This window comes from Tupaia chinensis, unplaced genomic scaffold, assembly GCF_000334495.1.
Source record: "Tupaia chinensis unplaced genomic scaffold, TupChi_1.0 Scaffold000671_1, whole genome shotgun sequence".
NCBI lineage: Eukaryota > Metazoa > Chordata > Mammalia > Scandentia > Tupaiidae > Tupaia > Tupaia belangeri.
This window is the reverse complement of record NW_006160193.1, coordinates 5,590,289-5,596,304: the sequence shown is the minus strand read 5'-3', so window position 1 is coordinate 5,596,304 and position 6,016 is coordinate 5,590,289. Positions and strand designations below refer to the sequence as shown.

Sequence of the window (6,016 nt, the reverse complement as noted above, 5' to 3'; positions counted from 1 at the left end):
TTTGGAAGGAAGTGTTACACCCCGATGCCTGTGAAACAGGCGCACGGTGCAAGCAAATATACAGCCTGTGGAGGGGCCTTTCAGCACAGTGGCTCAATGGGGTGGCCTCTGTCCTCCAGGAGACTCTCAGCAATGCCTGACGGCATTTTGGGTGCTCCTGGCATCTACCAGGTAAGGCTACAGAGACTGGTGAATGTCCTACAAAGTGTGGGACCATGGAACAGTCACAAGGACCTGGCCACAGGTCAAGTGTCAAGGTTGGAACCCTTGGTGAGAGAAGTGGGGCCTCCCAGGGGGCATACAGGGTCTCACGATGCAACAGAGGACTGAGCTAGTGAAAGGGAGCAGCTGAATGGAGGACCAACTGCTGCTTCTTCCCACTGCGTGCGGGCAGAGAGCTCAGAGCGGCGTGGCCTCACCACCCTGAAGCACCATCACCCATCTTCCTCTTGGCAGCACCTCAGTCTTTCCCACCACCTGAGCTCCCAGAGAAGACAGGGAGGGGCCAGCAGGTGGCATGGTGGTTGAGGGGCTGGACTCCCACATGTTCACTGCTGTTTGAGTCCTGGACCTGGTGGCTTGGAACTCACACTGGGTGCATGTGTATGTGACCAAAATCCTGAGAGGAGAATGGAGGAGGGATTGCAGCATGGTCATCCCCTCTGGTGGGGGTGATTTCTCACTTTCTGTCTGTTTCACATTCCCCACCCTCTGCAAGTACATCCACTCTATGGCAAAATCGCTTTCAAAAGAAAAAAAAAAAAAAGATGGTGGGGAACTGCTACAGAAAGGAACCAAGACGTGGTAAGAAAGAGCAGGGAATTCCATTTCCTGCACACTAACAGCAAGGAATTTCAAAGATTTTGAAGTACTACGTCTTTGGGTCTTCTTTGGATCTCTGTGGAGTTCAGCTAAAGATTGTATGAGAAAAAGGTGGGAAGAAAATGAAACAAAATGAGGCACGGGAGGCCCCAGGGAAAGCCCAGAGTGCAGACTGGTCTACACACTTGGCTTCGGGTCTTCTGTGAGAGGGCAGCCAGGGACTCTCCTGGGGAGGGGCTCTACAACCATGCTGTTCTCCCCAGAAAACACCACCCTAGCAAAATGACTCTCGGTGACCAGAAGGCCAAAAAAGCAGTATCTTAAAAGATGTTTTTCATAAAAGTTACCTGTGATGAATATGTTATTACTAGATGAGTTCAAATTTTTTACATTTTAGTTTTAATAAAAAAAAAAAAGACTTCACCACCTAGCACCATCTGACTGACTTCAGGTAAGCCTCAGTCTCCCTGGCTCTAGACCAGAGGGTGGGGACGGTGGGAAGTAAGGGACAACTCATACGAGGAAAATGACCTGCTAAAGGTAGGGGGTATCGCAATGAGCTAACAGGCCAGAGGGGACCACTCCGCTTCCTTCCCAGCAACAGGCATTATGTAAGAGCTGCTGCAGAGACTTCCAAACAAAGCTAAGCTGAAGCAGGACATGTAAAACACACGACCAGGTGACAGTGCTCAGACCACCTTTAATGTACTTAGAATAAATCACTTTACAAAAAGCATTAACACTTTGCAAAATGTAACTTTAGATACAGTACACAAATCTGAAGAAACCAGCACCATCCTACAGTCTGATCCGTCCTTCAAAATGAACTTTAAGAATGTCAGAGTAATTTATTAAGACTCTAGTCATAAAATGTGCCTAGTCATGTTTCTACAGATTTGAATGTTACACTGAGAACAGCTGCTCAAAAACGAGTTCCCTCTGTCAACCTCCACCGCATTTTCTACCTTCAAGTGACGCATGGGCTGATCTGTGGCCTCATCCCTTCAAAGTGTGCTGAGAAATAAACCAGCAGTAAGTACTGGGCGGAAACGTTTACTTCCACTTACGTGGGTAAACAACAGGTCAACTCTAAATATTCTGTTTGGAAAAAGAAACGTACCAGTAAGTCATCCAAGTGGTAGAAATTTCTAGAACAAGGCGAAAGTTGTACGGCAGCGGTTATGACTTTTAATGGTATTCTGTTACACTGAAAGACATGCTCTGGGTCAGCCTGTAGATAGTGGTTAAACACTGTGCATAGAAAGCTGAATCCCACATAGCTGACTACAGTTCATATCCTGGCTCCAGCAGCCGGAAAAACACACCAGGTGCATATGTATGTGTATCTGGGATCCTGACAGGATGGAAGAATGGAGGAGGAAGGATTGCAGTGTAACTACAAACCAAAGGGGGGGTGGGGGGGCTCTCTCTCATATGTGCCCTCTGGCAATTAAAAAAAGAGCTAGACCTACAACTCACCAGGTCATTTGAGAGATGAGGAAAGAGGGTCGCACAAGTTAAGCGAGATCCCCTATGGCAGGGCAGGAACCAGCATACTCATTTCCTAACGCCCAGGCTGCACCTCTCTCCGAACCCAGGCCTTCATCTTCCCTACTAAACCCCTCCTCCAACGAGCTCGCGTCCTAACCCAAAGTGCTCTGCAACGTGAGCCACCTGCTGCCACGTGAGGAGCAACGAGGGCCGCCGTGACTTCGGGATCAGGGCCTTCACACGCTGTGTGCAGGCCAACCACAGGCCAAGTTCTCTAATGTCTGCTCTGTGGAACCAACTTCCCAAACCTTCTGGCCACTCTGCCTTGGACAGGTACCTGCTCTGCATGTCTCTCAGGCCATGAGGGCCTGGGCATGAACACCCCACGTCGGGGCGTTCACAGGGTAACGCGAGCTACCGCTGCTTGGGACATGACAGGAGAGAGGCGTGGAGTCACACGGGAACACCAAACCTCTTTCAACTGTTCGGGTTAAAATATTCAAGTTAAGAGTAACGCCAAGATGAGAGACGAAAACCGGGTACAGTGATGGTTTAATTCACCTGCGTGAGTCAATCACATTTGCTAAGTGGGCGGAACCAGAGGGGAGGGAGCGAGATGAAGACTGAGGGCGGAAAATAACGGGAAGTAGGGTCGACTCAAAAGTTCGGATGGGCTGAAGTGCCTCGCTTTGTATTCCTGCAAAATAATTCACTCAGTGATCTGCCAACTGTCATGCTTAATAAGCCAGGTTGCCTCTGGTATCCTTAGAGGGAGCAGTGAAGGGCCCAACATTTTCAGTGTTTTTCAGTGGTAATTTCAAGCTCTGTGGCTCCAGCTCTTAGACAGTAGCACTAGAAAAAATACAAAAAGACAAGTGGGGCATCACACTCAGACACTGAAGGCCACATCTCAAAAGTCTTAGGCAACCAACAGTCTAAAAACCCAATCTGCCTTAAAAACACACACTGCACAGGGTAGCGGCTTTGGTCTCTTCGAATGACTGATGGAATTTTGCGATTCAAACTTAATGTTATCCATCCCGAGAGTCAGATTCTTACCACTAAAACAGGAAATAAGTGAAACATACACAGTGGTATTCCTTTGGGATGCTAACAGTAAAAGGGTATGTTAGCAAGAAAGGTTTGGGGAATAGTAACAAGTCCTGGCAGTTTTAATGAAAGATCAATATACCTCCTTCCCCCCAAAAAAACCACCCACCCCTGCAGAGTGACTAAATTTCATCTAAATCAATTTAGTCAAAAGGGTAATCTGAAGCAAGTCAAACCCAAGTACGTCACAGTTACACTGGACTGTCTGCTATAAAGAAAGGGTAAGGGGGAACCAGCAGTTAGCGTAATGGCTATGTCGCTGCACGCCCACGTAGTCGACCGTGGTTCGTGTCCCGGACCCGGTGGCTTAAAACTCACGCCGGGCGCGTGTGCGTGTGTGCCCAAGATCCCGAGAGGAGAATGGAGGAGAAAGGATTGCGGCGTGACCATCCCCCCTGGGGGGTGATTTCTCGCTTTCTGTCTCTATGTCTCTCTCTGTCTGTCTGGTGAGCGCACACGCCCTACAGTGAAAATCTCTAAAAAAAAAAAAAAGAAAGGGTAAGGGGACCAGCAGGTGACATAATGGTTACATCACTGGATTCCCACGTAGTCAATAGTGGTTTGAGTCCCAGACCTGGCAGCTTAAAACTCATGCTGGGTATGTGTGTGTGCATGCCTAAAATCTCGAGAGGAGAATGAAGGAGAAGAGGAGACTACAGCGTGGCCATCCTCCTAGCAGGTGATTTCTTGCTTTTTGTCTCTGTCTCTCTCTCTCTTTCCAGTGAGAGCACCTACCCGATAGCAAAAATCTCTCTTAAAAAAAAAAAGGGGGGGGTAGGAAAAGACTGCCACAAAAATCCTAACTATTGGTATTTAAGGAACCTTTTCGATTTCTGCTTTTTGCTTTAGGGAGGGCAACAGATCAGCTGGAATGAACCACCTGCTAAAGAGGAGGGAGGTTTAGACTATACCAATAGGGAAAAGATAACCTGAGGCTGAAAAAAAGGCTACTGCAGACGCCAGTTAACTGTGTTTCCTAGACAGAACTGAACTCCTAATCTGGCTTACAGGAAGGGATCTGATACACGTTAATGTCACCTGTGATAAGACCAAGGACCTGAATGATCCAGCTTCGGAGAACTGTCTTCAAATGAAGCAGCTGCTCTGCTACCCAGGGGTTCTAAAGGGCCTCTTATCTCTGTCTGGGTCCACAGAGCTCACGGACCGTTGGCCCCAGGTGCTCTAGTGCAACGACAACTAGTCACAAGGAGGAAAAGGCAAAGTGAAGTGGTGACACTGCAAATCCTCACAAACCCTCACAACTGTGTCAAGGAGCACTGACCCCGAGGCAGACACGAACCTCAGCGAGCATTCCAGTTCATTCCCTAAATGAGCTAAAAGTCAAAAACCAAAAAAAAAAAAAATAATAAATAAAAAAATAAAGTCAGAACTGGCCAACACAGAGAGACTAGGTAAATAAACTATCACAACTCTTGGAGAAAGAGGATGAGGGACCAGACACCAACAGAAAAGAGGAACTAGGCTAGGACAGCAGCAGCAGAGATGGCAACCAGGAAAACAGAGGTGGTGGAAGACAGAGAACCGCCATGGAGAGCCACCTGGCCACTGCACAGGAAGGAGGGGGCAGGGCCCCAAAGCCAAAAGGAGCTGAAGAACTCTGGCCAGAGACACAGGAAGGCCAGTCTACTCAGAGGGGAGAATGAACTTAAAAATACCAGACCCCAAACAGCACGACTCTCAGAAAATCATTAATATTTTTCCAAAGTGGAACAGTAAACAATGGAGTACCTCAAATTAAGGCTGATGAAAGGCACATAAAAAGTGTCACATAGGGACACATTTTAGAAGCTCCTGGATCTTATCACCCCCAATTTCTGTACCCTCAATTAACAAGGCATTCATGAAACACAAAGTGAGTATTTGAGGACAGTTACCTCGGGATCTACTGTGTCTTGTCCTTCTTTTGAAGTTTTTCCACTTTTCCCTGCTTTTGGTAATTCCTGGGAAGCAATCAAACAAATCAATTAGTCTCAATTTTAGACTGCAAAGCATCAAACCACAATTTTAAAACGGGCTTATCCATTTAAACTAGAGCATCTGATAGTTTCAATCCTATCCAAACCAAATTCTACATCACACTGTTTAGAGATAAAACAGTGGGAGGATACCCCCATACCACTGCCACCAAAATTAAAATTCTCTGGGTCTTATCTACATTAGGGGTTGGAAACTTTAAGCACAACAGGCAAACCCAGTTGTACACAGTGCTCTCAGCATTTAAAGAGCCGCATCACATCCTTTCTCCCCTCCCATCCTAAACCGTGGAGTGGGGCTTTCTGGGGTGACACTGAAACGCTCCAGAGCTCCACCTGAACAGGAACGCGCCGCCCCCCAGGCCAACGCAGCGCACTCGCTCAGGCATCGCGGCCGCCGCCACCAGGATAATAATAGTATTTCGGAGCCCGGAGCTTCCCTCTGGAGCAGCAGCGGTTCTCTGCAGGCACCGAGCGGGGTCCTTCCCTAGGAGCCCACGCACCGGTCCCGGAGCCCCCTCCCAGGCGCCTGCGATGCAGGATCCCCACCTCCGCCGCCACCTGCCCCCTCACGCCCCGCGCGCGATCCGGGGGCGGGA

General features: G+C 48.4%; 1 protein-coding gene across 4 annotated transcripts in view; it reads right to left on the bottom strand.

Moving 5' to 3' along the window:
* PPP2R5C (protein phosphatase 2 regulatory subunit B'gamma) overlaps positions 1 to 5,384 on the bottom strand; it is a 196,130-nt gene extending 190,746 nt beyond the window's left edge. For all 4 annotated transcript variants that reach the window (XM_027776359.1, XM_027776361.1, XM_027776363.1 and 1 more), the window contains exon 1: positions 5,319 to 5,384. The gene's annotated coding sequence lies outside the window, so the exon portion shown is untranslated. The remainder of the gene's footprint in view (positions 1 to 5,318) is intronic.
* Positions 5,385 to 6,016: the final 632 nt, after the last annotated feature.